At 50.9% G+C, this 17,500-nt stretch overlaps 1 non-coding gene across 1 annotated transcript; it reads right to left on the bottom strand.

Moving 5' to 3' along the window:
- Window positions 1–169: 169 nt before the first annotated feature.
- On the bottom strand, window positions 170–2,008 carry LOC145655388 (18S ribosomal RNA). Its single transcript, XR_014121517.1, has one exon. It is a non-coding gene; the product is annotated as an 18S ribosomal RNA (ribosomal RNA).
- Window positions 2,009–17,500: the final 15,492 nt, after the last annotated feature.

Below are 17,500 nucleotides of genomic sequence, written 5' to 3' on the forward strand. Positions count from 1 at the left end.
AGGGGTGGGAGGGACTAGGCTCCTCCTTTATGCCTTCTGTCCAGCCTGACCTGCAAGCGACCACGTGTAACAGCAACCCCGAAGACCCTTTCGACCCTGGGCCCCGACGCGGGGGGACGGCGAAGTCGAGGGGGTCGGGAGAGGAGGCACGCCGGACAGCGTTACCCGTTAATGATCCTTTCGCAGGTTCACCTACGAAAACCTTGTTACGACTTTTACTTCCTCTAGATAGTCAAGTTTGATCGACTTCTCGGCGCTCCGCCAAGGCCCGCGAGGAGCCCCGGCGGGGCCGATCCGAGGACCTCACTAAACCATCCGATCGGTAGTAGCGACGGGCGGTGTGTACAAAGGGCAGGGACTTAATCAACGCGAGCTTATGACCCGCGCTTACTGGGAATTCCTCGTTCATGGGGAATAATTGCAATCCCCAGTCCCCATCACGAATGGGGTTCAGCGGATTACCCGCACCTCTCGGTGTAGGGTAGGCACACGCTGATCCAACCATTGTGGCGCGCGTGCAGCCCCGGACATCTAAGGGCATCACAGACCTGTTATTGCTCCATCTCGCGTGGCTGAACGCCACTTGTCCCTCTAAGAAGTTTGACGCCGACCGCGGAGGGCCGCGTAACTATTTAGCATGCCGGAGTCTCGTTCGTTATCGGAATTAACCAGACAAATCGCTCCACCAACTAAGAACGGCCATGCACCACCACCCACAGAATCGAGAAAGAGCTATCAATCTGTCAATCCTTTCCGTGTCCGGGCCGGGTGAGGTTTCCCGTGTTGAGTCAAATTAAGCCGCAGGCTCCACTCCTGGTGGTGCCCTTCCGTCAATTCCTTTAAGTTTCAGCTTTGCAACCATACTCCCCCCGGAACCCACAGACTCGTGGTTTCCCTCACGCTGCCCGGCGGGTCATGGGAATAACGCCGCCGGATCGCGGGTCGGCATAGTTTACGGTCGGAACTACGACGGTATCTGATCGTCTTCGAACCTCCGACTTTCGTTCTTGATTAATGAAAACATTCTTGGCAAATGCTTTCGCTTTCGTCCGTCTTGCGCCGGTCCAAGAATTTCACCTCTAGCGGCGCAATACGAATGCCCCCGGCCGTCCCTCTTAATCATGGCCCTGGTTCAGGAAACCCACAAAATAGAACCGGAGTCCTATTCCATTATTCCTAGCTCAGGTATTCAGGCGAGAAGCGGGCCCGCTTTGAACACTCTAATTTTTTCAAAGTAAACGCTCCGAGCCCCGTCCGGACACCCAGCCAAGGGCATCCGGGGGGCACCGGGAGACAGGGTCTGAGACAGGCGGTGGCACGCCTCGCGGCGGACCGCCAGCCCACTCCCGACATCCAACTACGAGCTTTTTAACTGCAGCAACTTTAATATACGCTATTGGAGCTGGAATTACCGCGGCTGCTGGCACCAGACTTGCCCTCCAATGGGTCCTCACCCATGGGTTTAGGATACGCTCATTCCGATTACAGGGCCTCGAAAGAGACCTGTATCGTTATTTTTCGTCACTACCTCCCTGTGTCGGGAATGGGTAATTTGCGCGCCTGCTGCCTTCCTTGGATGTGGTAGCCGTTTCTCAGGCTCCCTCTCCGGAATCGAACCCTGATTCCCCGTTACCCGTGGTCACCATGGTAGCCGACTATGGTACCATCGAAAGTTGATAGGGCAGACATTCGAATGAGACGTCGCCGCCGCGGAGGGCGCGCGATCGGCCCGAGGTTATCTAGAGTCACCAAAGCGGCCGGGGGGCCCGAGCCCCCCGGATGGGTTTTGGGTCTGATAAATGCACGCATCCCCCGAAGGGTCAGCGCTCGTTTGCATGTATTAGCTCTAGAATTACCACAGTTATCCGAGTAACGTGTGGAGCGATCAAAGGAACCATAACTGATTTAATGAGCCATTCGCAGTTTCACTGTACCGGCCGTGTGCACTTAGACCTGCATGGCTTAATCTTTGAGACAAGCATATGTTACTGGCAGGATCAACCAGGTAGTTTGCACCGTGGTCTGGGATGAACCACGAGTGACATCCGCCTCCCCTTCCGGGGGCTAGGAAGCAGCGGGTTGTAAGTGCGTGCGCCGTCAGGTCCAGACGCCATACAGGGCTACCCAGGACAGCTTCCGCGGCCAGTGTAAACGTGCTCGCGCACCGCCCTCTGGCCTTCGGACGCCGACCTCTCACCTTGATGCAAAGCTGTCCCATCCGGTCATGCCCGCACCGTACCCCGTCCACCTCCTCCGGAGGTGCGGACGGCCGACTCCAGGTGCTTTCGGCGTTCCCTCTCTTCACGCCGTTTTGATTTTCGTGGGCCGCTGGTGGGGGGACAAGGGAAAGACCTCGTCGAATTCCCTCCCCCCTAGCCTCGCTCAACCTACGTTTCGTGATGTAACCAAGAAGAGTGATTCGTGGGCCCAGGTAGGTTTGAAGAGGAGGCCAACAAAGCAGGGCACTCCCTTCCTCCCAAACCACAGACACCAGTATAGGACAACTGAGTAGACAGACTGGCCGTCTGAGTCTCCCCCAGAGAGTTCTGGGATGGGTTACAAATAACCCCCACCCCCCATCAGAGGCTTGACCCGCTAGAACCAGGGAGGATCTGTCAAAACCGCTCTCCACATCAGAAGTTCTGGATCAGCCGGGGCTGGTCGGCAGACGTCCACCTAAGGCCGTGGCCTAACCCCGTGTGGGGGGATAGCGCTCGCACCCGTACACGTGGACACCCGCTCGTCAAATGGCTGGCTCCTCACTTACCGTAGGGGGAATGGTTTGCCTACCCCTGGCGGGTCTGGTACTCCACTCTACCAAACAAGGAAGCAACACACCAATAGACCCCTGCAACACCGGGCAGCTTTGGGCAGTGTCACTACACTCCTCCTTGTTCTTCACGTTCCTTCCGTGGTGATTTTTTTTTTTTTTTCGTGGCCATTGCCGTGCATGGCTTCCCCATCGCTTTGCATGCTCTCCATTGCCTCGTGCTGCTTCACCATTGGTCTCACCTGGAGACCGAAGCCGCTCTCCCAGTAACCCGATGGTACCTGGCCAGAAAACCCCGTGCCCGATTTCATCTAGGACAAGGGCCAAACCACAGACCGTGCCCGTCCAGGGTCAACCCCTGGTCGGACAGGCCTGGTGGGTCGATACCATGGATGTGGCAGGCCGACGAGAATCCACTGGTACATTTACAAACACGCCCACCCTGGTGGCATGGCTGTACGACCCATCGTCGAAGCACGCTGCGGCGGACTGAGCCATTGGATCCAGTTGCCTGGGCGTACACTCAGCCCAACAGACGCACTCGGGTCGGGGAGAGCAAAGCAGACTGTGTGCCTGGATGTGCCCACTTCCATAGGGGAATCGGCATGATGGTTCACTTAACCCGAGGAGGGCTCCCCTCGCGGGATAAGCACCCCCCTCGGGGGATGGGGGGGGGGGGGGGCATCCAGAGCACACCACTTTCCGGTAGGGGACAGGCGTTTGATCATGTGTCCGAGGGAGAGCTCCCCTTGCCGGCCGAACACCCCTCGGACTCCCCTTGGGCTTCCAGAGAACGCCACTGGATGAATTTAGTGCTTGGACCCCATTGATTCTCTTTGCTCTCCCATATACCCGACGGGACCTATTTGCAAAACCCCGTGCCAACCAGACCTCCAGGAAGGGGGCTGGCGGCTAACCATGCCCAGCAGGGTGCACCCTGGTCGGACACTTTGGGAGGGTCGAGAGCCTGGAAGTGCCACCCGGGGGAGTAATTCTGATTTCCGTTTTAATGCACTCAGGGACAGCCCGAGGACCTCTGTAGTGCACCTGAGGCGGACTGAGCCGTCGGGTCCAGGGGTCTGGAGTTCGGAACCTCCAGGGTTCACCTGGCTGTTCTCTTAGCCCGGCAGGGTGCACCCTGGTCGGACACTTTGGGAGGGTCGAGAGCCTGGATGTGCCACCCCGACGAGTAATGAGTTTTCCCTTCGTATCTCTTCCGGACCAGGTCCGATTCGCACGAAACTCGCTGGGCATGGCCAGGAGCGCCCCCTGCTGCCCACGCCACCGTCCCCGCGCTTCTACTCCCGAGGGCCGAGGAGACAGCGAAGCGTGGGTCGGGTCGCCTGCTTCCAGGGTCTCCCTGGTACTCTCCAGTCTCCCGAGTCCATCGGGTCCGACCTCGTATTTTTAGCCCAGACGGGGAATGAGAAAGGGGCCCCCGACCGCCCGAGGGCGGGCGCTCGCTTCTCAGCCTAGGAACGTCCGATTCCCACGAAACTTTTACGCCAGACGTTCCTGGCAGCGAGCGCGTTCAAAGGTGACCCGCGCTGCTTCTCTCCTCCCAAGGGCCGAAGAGATATTCGTCTTCAAACCCGACCGGCCCTGTGTTTGCCGCCCCGGCGGTTTTAAAAAATCATAGCGTAAAAACGGTGGGTGCGCTTCGCCTGCCGCTTGGACAGCGTTAAACGGCAGCCCCGGCTCTTTCCAAAGGGCCCTCAACCGACTTTCTGCTCCCAAGGAGCCCAGAGATATGAAACCGAAAAATCAAAACCCCGTGCCAACCAGACCTCCAGGAAGGGGGCTGGCGGCTAACCATGCCCGGCAGGGTGCACCCTGGTCGGACGCTTTGGGAGGGTCGAGAGCCTGGATGTGCCACCCCGACGAGTAATGAGTTTTCCCTTCGTATCTCTTCCGGACCAGGTCCGATTCGCACGAAACTCGCTGGGCATGGCCAGGAGCGCCCCCTGCTGCCCACGCCACCGTCCCCGCGCTTCTACTCCCGAGGGCCGAGGAGACAGCGAAGCGTGGGTCGGGTCGCCTGCTTCCAGGGTCTCCCTGGTACTCTCCAGTCTCCCGAGTCCATCGGGTCCGACCTCGTATTTTTAGCCCAGACGGGGAATGAGAAAGGGGCCCCCGACCGCCCGAGGGCGGGCGCTCGCTTCTCAGCCTAGGAACGTCCGATTCCCACGAAACTTTTACGCCAGACGTTCCTGGCAGCGAGCGCGTTCAAAGGTGACCCGCGCTGCTTCTCTCCTCCCAAGGGCCGAAGAGATATTCGTCTTCAAACCCGACCGGCCCTGTGTTTGCCGCCCCGGCGGTTTTAAAAAATCATAGCGTAAAAACGGTGGGTGCGCTTCGCCTGCCGCTTGGACAGCGTTAAACGGCAGCCCCGGCTCTTTCCAAAGGGCCCTCAACCGACTTTCTGCTCCCAAGGAGCCCAGAGATATGAAACCGAAAAATCAAAACCCCGTGCCAACCAGACCTCCAGGAAGGGGGCTGGCGGCTAACCATGCCCGGCAGGGTGCACCCTGGTCGGACGCTTTGGGAGGGTCGAGAGCCTGGATGTGCCACCCCGACGAGTAATGAGTTTTCCCTTCGTATCTCTTCCGGACCAGGTCCGATTCGCACGAAACTCGCTGGGCATGGCCAGGAGCGCCCCCTGCTGCCCAGGCCTGGCTCTGGGCCTGGGCACACTTCATTCACTTTGTACCTTTAAATCATACTACTACTACTACTACTACCACCAGAATTCCAGGGCCAAGAGGTCACACAGTCATACACAGCAAAGTAGCTCTGGGCCTGGGCACACTTCAAGAAGTTTGTCCCTTTATATAAGCCTAGAAATAGACTTCCAGGCCCAAGAGTTCAAACACATTCATGCCCAGCAAAGTAGCTCTGGGCCTGGGCACACTTCAATCACTTTGTGCCTTTAAATCATACTACTACTACCAGACTTCCAGGCCCAAGAGGTCAAACACAGTCATGCCCAGCAAAGTAGCTCTGGGCCTGGGCACACTTCATTCACTTTGTGCCTTTAAATCATACTACTACTACCACCAGAATTCCAGGGCCAAGAGGTCACACAGTCATACACAGCAAAGTAGCTCTGGGCCTGGGCACACTTCAAGAAGTTTGACCCTTTATATAAGCCTAGAAATAGACTTCCAGAGCCAAGAGGTCAAACACAGTCATGCACAGCAAAGTAGCTCTGGGCCTGGGCACACTTCAAGCACTTTGTGCCTTTAAATCATACTACTACTACTACTACTACTACTACTACTACTACTACCAGACTTCCAGGCCCAAGAGTTCAAACACATTCATGCCCAGCAAAGTAGCTCTGGGCCTGGGCACACTTCATTCACTTTGTGCCTTTAAATCATACTACTACTACCACCAGACTTCCAGGGCCAAGAGGTCAACCACAGTCATGCACAGCAAAGTAGCTCTGGGCCTGGGCACACTTCAAGATGTTTGACCCTTTATATAAGCCTAGAAATAGACTTCCAGGCCCAAGAGTTCAAACACATTCATGCCCAGCAAAGTAGCTCTGGGCCTGGGCACACTTCAATCACTTTGTGCCTTTAAATCATACTACTACTACCACCAGACTTCCAGGCCCAAGAGGTCAAACACAGTCATGCCCAGCAAAGTAGCTCTGGGCCTGGGCACACTTCAATCACTTTGTGCCTTTAAATCATACTACTACTACCACCAGACTTCCAGGCCCTGGAGGTCACACCTTCATGCCTAGCAAGGTTGCTTTACACCTGCGCACACTTCAGACCGTTTCACTCTTTTAATCCTTCAAAGTACCACATTTCCAGACCCAAGAGGTCACAGAATCATGCCCAGCAAAGTAGCTCTGGGCCTGGGCACACTTCAATCACTTTGTGCCTTTAAATCATACTACTACTACCAGACTTCCAGGCCCCAGAGGTCAAACACAGTCATGCCCAGCAAAGTAGCTCTGGGCCTGGGCACACTTCAAGAAGTTTGACCCTTTATATAAGCCTAGAAATAGACTTCCAGAGCCAAGAGGTCAAACACAGTCATGCACAGCAAAGTAGCTCTGGGCCTGGGCACACTTCATTCACTTTGTACCTTTAAATCATACTACTACTACCAGACTTCCAGGCCCAAGAGTTCAAACACATTCATGCCCAGCAAAGTAGCTCTGGGCCTGGGCACACTTCAATCACTTTGTGTCTTTAAATCATACTACTACTACCAGACTTCCAGGCCCCAGAGGTCAAACACAGTCATGCCCAGCAAAGTAGCTCTGGGCCTGGGCACACTTCAAGAAGTTTGACCCTTTATATAAGCCTAGAAATAGACTTTCAGGCCCAAGAGGTCAAACACAGTCATGCCCAGCAAAGTAGCTGTGGGCCTGGGCACACTTCATTCACTTTGTACCTTTAAATCATACTACTACTACTACTACTACTACTACTACTACTACTACTACTACTACCAGACTTCCAGGCCCAAGAGGTCAAACACAGTCATGCCCAGCAAAGTAGCTCTGGGCCTGGGCACACTTCAAGAAGTTTGACCCTTTATATAAGCCTAGAAATAGACTTCCAGGCCCAAGAGTTCAAACACATTCATGCCCAGCAAAGTAGCTCTGGGCCTGGGCACACTTCAATCACTTTGTGCCTTTAAATCATACTACTACTACCAGACTTCCAGGCCCCAGAGGTCAAACACAGTCATGCCCAGCAAAGTAGCTCTGGGCCTGGGCACACTTCAAGAAGTTTGACCCTTTATATAAGCCTAGAAATAGACTTCCAGAGCCAAGAGGTCAAACACAGTCATGCCCAGCAAAGTAGCTCTGGGCCTGGGCACACTTCAATCACTTTGTGCCTTTAAATCATACTACTACTACCACCAGACTTCCAGGCCCAAGAGGTCAAACACAGTCATGCCCAGCAAAGTAGCTCTGGGCCTGGGCACACTTCAATCACTTTGTGCCTTTAAATCATACTACTACTACCACCAGACTTCCAGGCCCTGGAGGTCACACCTTCATGCCTAGCAAGGTTGCTTTACACCTGCGCACACTTCAGACCGTTTCACTCTTTTAATCCTTCAAAGTACCACATTTCCAGACCCAAGAGGTCACAGAATCATGCCCAGCAAAGTAGCTCTGGGCCTGGGCACACTTCAATCACTTTGTGCCTTTAAATCATACTACTACTACCAGACTTCCAGGCCCCAGAGGTCAAACACAGTCATGCCCAGCAAAGTAGCTCTGGGCCTGGGCACACTTCAAGAAGTTTGACCCTTTATATAAGCCTAGAAATAGACTTCCAGAGCCAAGAGGTCAAACACAGTCATGCACAGCAAAGTAGCTCTGGGCCTGGGCACACTTCATTCACTTTGTACCTTTAAATCATACTACTACTACCAGACTTCCAGGCCCAAGAGTTCAAACACATTCATGCCCAGCAAAGTAGCTCTGGGCCTGGGCACACTTCAATCACTTTGTGTCTTTAAATCATACTACTACTACCAGACTTCCAGGCCCCAGAGGTCAAACACAGTCATGCCCAGCAAAGTAGCTCTGGGCCTGGGCACACTTCAAGAAGTTTGACCCTTTATATAAGCCTAGAAATAGACTTTCAGGCCCAAGAGGTCAAACACAGTCATGCCCAGCAAAGTAGCTGTGGGCCTGGGCACACTTCATTCACTTTGTACCTTTAAATCATACTACTACTACTACTACTACTACTACTACTACTACTACTACTACTACCAGACTTCCAGGCCCAAGAGGTCAAACACAGTCATGCCCAGCAAAGTAGCTCTGGGCCTGGGCACACTTCAAGAAGTTTGACCCTTTATATAAGCCTAGAAATAGACTTCCAGGCCCAAGAGTTCAAACACATTCATGCCCAGCAAAGTAGCTCTGGGCCTGGGCACACTTCAATCACTTTGTGCCTTTAAATCATACTACTACTACCAGACTTCCAGGCCCCAGAGGTCAAACACAGTCATGCCCAGCAAAGTAGCTCTGGGCCTGGGCACACTTCAAGAAGTTTGACCCTTTATATAAGCCTAGAAATAGACTTCCAGAGCCAAGAGGTCAAACACAGTCATGCCCAGCAAAGTAGCTCTGGGCCTGGGCACACTTCAAGAAGTTTGACCCTTTATATAAGCCTAGAAATAGACTTCCAGGCCCAAGAGTTCAAACACATTCATGCCCAGCAAAGTAGCTCTGGGCCTGGGCACACTTCAATCACTTTGTGCCTTTAAATCATACTACTACTACCAGACTTCCAGGCCCCAGAGGTCAAACACAGTCATGCCCAGCAAAGTAGCTCTGGGCCTGGGCACACTTCAAGAAGTTTGACCCTTTATATAAGCCTAGAAATAGACTTCCAGAGCCAAGAGGTCAAACACAGTCATGCCCAGCAAAGTAGCTCTGGGCCTGGGCACACTTCATTCACTTTGTACCTTTAAATCATACTACTACTACCAGACTTCCAGGCCCAAGACGTCAAACACAGTCATGCCCAGCAAAGTAGCTCTGGGCCTGGGCACACTTCATTCACTTTGTACCTTTAAATCATACTACTACTACTACTACTACTACTACTACTACTACTACTACTACCAGACTTCCAGGCCCAAGAGGTCAAACACAGTCATGCCCAGCAAAGTAGCTCTGGGCCTGGGCACACTTCATTCACTTTGTGCCTTTAAATCATACTACTACTACCACCAGAATTCCAGGGCCAAGAGGTCACACAGTCATACACAGCAAAGTAGCTCTGGGCCTGGGCACACTTCAAGAAGTTTGACCCTTTATATAAGCCTAGAAATAGACTTCCAGGCCCAAGAGGTCAAACACAGTCATGCCCAGCAAAGTAGCTCTGGGCCTGGGCACACTTCATTCACTTTGTACCTTTAAATCATACTACTACTACTACTACTACTACTACTACCAGACTTCCAGGCCCAAGAGGTCAAACACAGTCATGCCCAGCAAAGTAGATCTGGGCCTGGGCACACTTCAAGAAGTTTGACCCTTTATATAAGCCTAGAAATAGACTTTCAGGCCCAAGAGGTCAAACACAGTCATGCCCAGCAAAGTAGCTGTGGGCCTGGGCACACTTCATTCACTTTGTACCTTTAAATCATACTACTACTACTACTACTACTACTACTACTACTACTACTACTACTACTACTACTACTACCAGACTTCCAGGCCCAAGAGTTCAAACACATTCATGCCCAGCAAAGTAGCTCTGGGCCTGGGCACACTTCATTCACTTTGTGCCTTTAAATCATACTACTACTACCACCAGACTTCCAGGCCCAAGAGGTCAAACACAGTCATGCCCAGCAAAGTAGCTCTGGGCCTGGGCACACTTCAATCACTTTGTGCCTTTAAATCATACTACTACTACCAGACTTCCAGGCCCAAGAGTTCAAACACATTCATGCCCAGCAAAGTAGCTCTGGGCCTGGGCACACTTCATTCACTTTGTGCCTTTAAATCATACTACTACTACCACCAGACTTCCAGGGCCAAGAGGTCAACCACAGTCATGCACAGCAAAGTAGCTCTGGGCCTGGGCACACTTCAAGATGTTTGACCCTTTATATAAGCCTAGAAATAGACTTCCAGGCCCAAGAGTTCAAACACATTCATGCCCAGCAAAGTAGCTCTGGGCCTGGGCACACTTCAATCACTTTGTGCCTTTAAATCATACTACTACTACCACCAGACTTCCAGGCCCAAGAGGTCAAACACAGTCATGCCCAGCAAAGTAGCTCTGGGCCTGGGCACACTTCAATCACTTTGTGCCTTTAAATCATACTACTACTACCACCAGACTTCCAGGCCCTGGAGGTCACACCTTCATGCCTAGCAAGGTTGCTTTACACCTGCGCACACTTCAGACCGTTTCACTCTTTTAATCCTTCAAAGTACCACATTTCCAGACCCAAGAGGTCACAGAATCATGCCCAGCAAAGTAGCTCTGGGCCTGGGCACACTTCAATCACTTTGTGCCTTTAAATCATACTACTACTACCAGACTTCCAGGCCCCAGAGGTCAAACACAGTCATGCCCAGCAAAGTAGCTCTGGGCCTGGGCACACTTCAAGAAGTTTGACCCTTTATATAAGCCTAGAAATAGACTTCCAGAGCCAAGAGGTCAAACACAGTCATGCACAGCAAAGTAGCTCTGGGCCTGGGCACACTTCATTCACTTTGTACCTTTAAATCATACTACTACTACCAGACTTCCAGGCCCAAGAGTTCAAACACATTCATGCCCAGCAAAGTAGCTCTGGGCCTGGGCACACTTCAATCACTTTGTGTCTTTAAATCATACTACTACTACCAGACTTCCAGGCCCCAGAGGTCAAACACAGTCATGCCCAGCAAAGTAGCTCTGGGCCTGGGCACACTTCAAGAAGTTTGACCCTTTATATAAGCCTAGAAATAGACTTTCAGGCCCAAGAGGTCAAACACAGTCATGCCCAGCAAAGTAGCTGTGGGCCTGGGCACACTTCATTCACTTTGTACCTTTAAATCATACTACTACTACTACTACTACTACTACTACTACTACTACTACTACTACCAGACTTCCAGGCCCAAGAGGTCAAACACAGTCATGCCCAGCAAAGTAGCTCTGGGCCTGGGCACACTTCAAGAAGTTTGACCCTTTATATAAGCCTAGAAATAGACTTCCAGGCCCAAGAGTTCAAACACATTCATGCCCAGCAAAGTAGCTCTGGGCCTGGGCACACTTCAATCACTTTGTGCCTTTAAATCATACTACTACTACCAGACTTCCAGGCCCCAGAGGTCAAACACAGTCATGCCCAGCAAAGTAGCTCTGGGCCTGGGCACACTTCAAGAAGTTTGACCCTTTATATAAGCCTAGAAATAGACTTCCAGAGCCAAGAGGTCAAACACAGTCATGCCCAGCAAAGTAGCTCTGGGCCTGGGCACACTTCAATCACTTTGTGCCTTTAAATCATACTACTACTACCACCAGACTTCCAGGCCCAAGAGGTCAAACACAGTCATGCCCAGCAAAGTAGCTCTGGGCCTGGGCACACTTCAATCACTTTGTGCCTTTAAATCATACTACTACTACCACCAGACTTCCAGGCCCTGGAGGTCACACCTTCATGCCTAGCAAGGTTGCTTTACACCTGCGCACACTTCAGACCGTTTCACTCTTTTAATCCTTCAAAGTACCACATTTCCAGACCCAAGAGGTCACAGAATCATGCCCAGCAAAGTAGCTCTGGGCCTGGGCACACTTCAATCACTTTGTGCCTTTAAATCATACTACTACTACCAGACTTCCAGGCCCCAGAGGTCAAACACAGTCATGCCCAGCAAAGTAGCTCTGGGCCTGGGCACACTTCAAGAAGTTTGACCCTTTATATAAGCCTAGAAATAGACTTCCAGAGCCAAGAGGTCAAACACAGTCATGCACAGCAAAGTAGCTCTGGGCCTGGGCACACTTCATTCACTTTGTACCTTTAAATCATACTACTACTACCAGACTTCCAGGCCCAAGAGTTCAAACACATTCATGCCCAGCAAAGTAGCTCTGGGCCTGGGCACACTTCAATCACTTTGTGTCTTTAAATCATACTACTACTACCAGACTTCCAGGCCCCAGAGGTCAAACACAGTCATGCCCAGCAAAGTAGCTCTGGGCCTGGGCACACTTCAAGAAGTTTGACCCTTTATATAAGCCTAGAAATAGACTTTCAGGCCCAAGAGGTCAAACACAGTCATGCCCAGCAAAGTAGCTGTGGGCCTGGGCACACTTCATTCACTTTGTACCTTTAAATCATACTACTACTACTACTACTACTACTACTACTACTACTACTACTACTACCAGACTTCCAGGCCCAAGAGGTCAAACACAGTCATGCCCAGCAAAGTAGCTCTGGGCCTGGGCACACTTCAAGAAGTTTGACCCTTTATATAAGCCTAGAAATAGACTTCCAGGCCCAAGAGTTCAAACACATTCATGCCCAGCAAAGTAGCTCTGGGCCTGGGCACACTTCAATCACTTTGTGCCTTTAAATCATACTACTACTACCAGACTTCCAGGCCCCAGAGGTCAAACACAGTCATGCCCAGCAAAGTAGCTCTGGGCCTGGGCACACTTCAAGAAGTTTGACCCTTTATATAAGCCTAGAAATAGACTTCCAGAGCCAAGAGGTCAAACACAGTCATGCCCAGCAAAGTAGCTCTGGGCCTGGGCACACTTCAATCACTTTGTGCCTTTAAATCATACTACTACTACCACCAGACTTCCAGGCCCAAGAGGTCAAACACAGTCATGCCCAGCAAAGTAGCTCTGGGCCTGGGCACACTTCAATCACTTTGTGCCTTTAAATCATACTACTACTACCACCAGACTTCCAGGCCCTGGAGGTCACACCTTCATGCCTAGCAAGGTTGCTTTACACCTGCGCACACTTCAGACCGTTTCACTCTTTTAATCCTTCAAAGTACCACATTTCCAGACCCAAGAGGTCACAGAATCATGCCCAGCAAAGTAGCTCTGGGCCTGGGCACACTTCAATCACTTTGTGCCTTTAAATCATACTACTACTACCAGACTTCCAGGCCCCAGAGGTCAAACACAGTCATGCCCAGCAAAGTAGCTCTGGGCCTGGGCACACTTCAAGAAGTTTGACCCTTTATATAAGCCTAGAAATAGACTTCCAGAGCCAAGAGGTCAAACACAGTCATGCACAGCAAAGTAGCTCTGGGCCTGGGCACACTTCATTCACTTTGTACCTTTAAATCATACTACTACTACCAGACTTCCAGGCCCAAGAGTTCAAACACATTCATGCCCAGCAAAGTAGCTCTGGGCCTGGGCACACTTCAATCACTTTGTGTCTTTAAATCATACTACTACTACCAGACTTCCAGGCCCCAGAGGTCAAACACAGTCATGCCCAGCAAAGTAGCTCTGGGCCTGGGCACACTTCAAGAAGTTTGACCCTTTATATAAGCCTAGAAATAGACTTTCAGGCCCAAGAGGTCAAACACAGTCATGCCCAGCAAAGTAGCTGTGGGCCTGGGCACACTTCATTCACTTTGTACCTTTAAATCATACTACTACTACTACTACTACTACTACTACTACTACTACTACTACTACCAGACTTCCAGGCCCAAGAGGTCAAACACAGTCATGCCCAGCAAAGTAGCTCTGGGCCTGGGCACACTTCAAGAAGTTTGACCCTTTATATAAGCCTAGAAATAGACTTCCAGGCCCAAGAGTTCAAACACATTCATGCCCAGCAAAGTAGCTCTGGGCCTGGGCACACTTCAATCACTTTGTGCCTTTAAATCATACTACTACTACCAGACTTCCAGGCCCCAGAGGTCAAACACAGTCATGCCCAGCAAAGTAGCTCTGGGCCTGGGCACACTTCAAGAAGTTTGACCCTTTATATAAGCCTAGAAATAGACTTCCAGAGCCAAGAGGTCAAACACAGTCATGCCCAGCAAAGTAGCTCTGGGCCTGGGCACACTTCAATCACTTTGTGCCTTTAAATCATACTACTACTACCACCAGACTTCCAGGCCCAAGAGGTCAAACACAGTCATGCCCAGCAAAGTAGCTCTGGGCCTGGGCACACTTCAATCACTTTGTGCCTTTAAATCATACTACTACTACCACCAGACTTCCAGGCCCTGGAGGTCACACCTTCATGCCTAGCAAGGTTGCTTTACACCTGCGCACACTTCAGACCGTTTCACTCTTTTAATCCTTCAAAGTACCACATTTCCAGACCCAAGAGGTCACAGAATCATGCCCAGCAAAGTAGCTCTGGGCCTGGGCACACTTCAATCACTTTGTGCCTTTAAATCATACTACTACTACCAGACTTCCAGGCCCCAGAGGTCAAACACAGTCATGCCCAGCAAAGTAGCTCTGGGCCTGGGCACACTTCAAGAAGTTTGACCCTTTATATAAGCCTAGAAATAGACTTCCAGAGCCAAGAGGTCAAACACAGTCATGCACAGCAAAGTAGCTCTGGGCCTGGGCACACTTCATTCACTTTGTACCTTTAAATCATACTACTACTACCAGACTTCCAGGCCCAAGAGTTCAAACACATTCATGCCCAGCAAAGTAGCTCTGGGCCTGGGCACACTTCAATCACTTTGTGTCTTTAAATCATACTACTACTACCAGACTTCCAGGCCCCAGAGGTCAAACACAGTCATGCCCAGCAAAGTAGCTCTGGGCCTGGGCACACTTCAAGAAGTTTGACCCTTTATATAAGCCTAGAAATAGACTTTCAGGCCCAAGAGGTCAAACACAGTCATGCCCAGCAAAGTAGCTGTGGGCCTGGGCACACTTCATTCACTTTGTACCTTTAAATCATACTACTACTACTACTACTACTACTACTACTACTACTACTACTACTACCAGACTTCCAGGCCCAAGAGGTCAAACACAGTCATGCCCAGCAAAGTAGCTCTGGGCCTGGGCACACTTCAAGAAGTTTGACCCTTTATATAAGCCTAGAAATAGACTTCCAGGCCCAAGAGTTCAAACACATTCATGCCCAGCAAAGTAGCTCTGGGCCTGGGCACACTTCAATCACTTTGTGCCTTTAAATCATACTACTACTACCAGACTTCCAGGCCCCAGAGGTCAAACACAGTCATGCCCAGCAAAGTAGCTCTGGGCCTGGGCACACTTCAAGAAGTTTGACCCTTTATATAAGCCTAGAAATAGACTTCCAGAGCCAAGAGGTCAAACACAGTCATGCCCAGCAAAGTAGCTCTGGGCCTGGGCACACTTCATTCACTTTGTACCTTTAAATCATACTACTACTACCAGACTTCCAGGCCCAAGACGTCAAACACAGTCATGCCCAGCAAAGTAGCTCTGGGCCTGGGCACACTTCATTCACTTTGTACCTTTAAATCATACTACTACTACTACTACTACTACTACTACTACTACTACTACCAGACTTCCAGGCCCAAGAGGTCAAACACAGTCATGCCCAGCAAAGTAGCTCTGGGCCTGGGCACACTTCAATCACTTTGTGCCTTTAAATCATACTACTACTACCAGACTTCCAGGCCCCAGAGGTCAAACACAGTCATGCCCAGCAAAGTAGCTCTGGGCCTGGGCACACTTCAAGAAGTTTGACCCTTTATATAAGCCTAGAAATAGACTTCCAGAGCCAAGAGGTCAAACACAGTCATGCCCAGCAAAGTAGCTCTGGGCCTGGGCACACTTCATTCACTTTGTACCTTTAAATCATACTACTACTACCAGACTTCCAGGCCCAAGAGTTCAAACACATTCATGCCCAGCAAAGTAGCTCTGGGCCTGGGCACACTTCAATCACTTTGTGTCTTTAAATCATACTACTACTACCAGACTTCCAGGCCCCAGAGGTCAAACACAGTCATGCCCAGCAAAGTAGCTCTGGGCCTGGGCACACTTCAAGAAGTTTGACCCTTTATATAAGCCTAGAAATAGACTTTCAGGCCCAAGAGGTCAAACACAGTCATGCCCAGCAAAGTAGCTGTGGGCCTGGGCACACTTCATTCACTTTGTACCTTTAAATCATACTACTACTACTACTACTACTACTACTACTACTACTACTACTACTACCAGACTTCCAGGCCCAAGAGGTCAAACACAGTCATGCCCAGCAAAGTAGCTCTGGGCCTGGGCACACTTCAAGAAGTTTGACCCTTTATATAAGCCTAGAAATAGACTTCCAGGCCCAAGAGTTCAAACACATTCATGCCCAGCAAAGTAGCTCTGGGCCTGGGCACACTTCAATCACTTTGTGCCTTTAAATCATACTACTACTACCAGACTTCCAGGCCCCAGAGGTCAAACACAGTCATGCCCAGCAAAGTAGCTCTGGGCCTGGGCACACTTCAAGAAGTTTGACCCTTTATATAAGCCTAGAAATAGACTTCCAGAGCCAAGAGGTCAAACACAGTCATGCCCAGCAAAGTAGCTCTGGGCCTGGGCACACTTCAATCACTTTGTGCCTTTAAATCATACTACTACTACCACCAGACTTCCAGGCCCAAGAGGTCAAACACAGTCATGCCCAGCAAAGTAGCTCTGGGCCTGGGCACACTTCAATCACTTTGTGCCTTTAAATCATACTACTACTACCACCAGACTTCCAGGCCCTGGAGGTCACACCTTCATGCCTAGCAAGGTTGCTTTACACCTGCGCACACTTCAGACCGTTTCACTCTTTTAATCCTTCAAAGTACCACATTTCCAGACCCAAGAGGTCACAGAATCATGCCCAGCAAAGTAGCTCTGGGCCTGGGCACACTTCAATCACTTTGTGCCTTTAAATCATACTACTACTACCAGACTTCCAGGCCCCAGAGGTCAAACACAGTCATGCCCAGCAAAGTAGCTCTGGGCCTGGGCACACTTCAAGAAGTTTGACCCTTTATATAAGCCTAGAAATAGACTTCCAGAGCCAAGAGGTCAAACACAGTCATGCACAGCAAAGTAGCTCTGGGCCTGGGCACACTTCATTCACTTTGTACCTTTAAATCATACTACTACTACCAGACTTCCAGGCCCAAGAGTTCAAACACATTCATGCCCAGCAAAGTAGCTCTGGGCCTGGGCACACTTCAATCACTTTGTGTCTTTAAATCATACTACTACTACCAGACTTCCAGGCCCCAGAGGTCAA

The sequence above is a fragment of the Electrophorus electricus genome, unplaced genomic scaffold, assembly GCF_041902795.1.
Source record: "Electrophorus electricus isolate QZ-2024a unplaced genomic scaffold, ASM4190279v1 Scaffold249, whole genome shotgun sequence".
NCBI lineage: Eukaryota > Metazoa > Chordata > Actinopteri > Gymnotiformes > Gymnotidae > Electrophorus > Electrophorus electricus.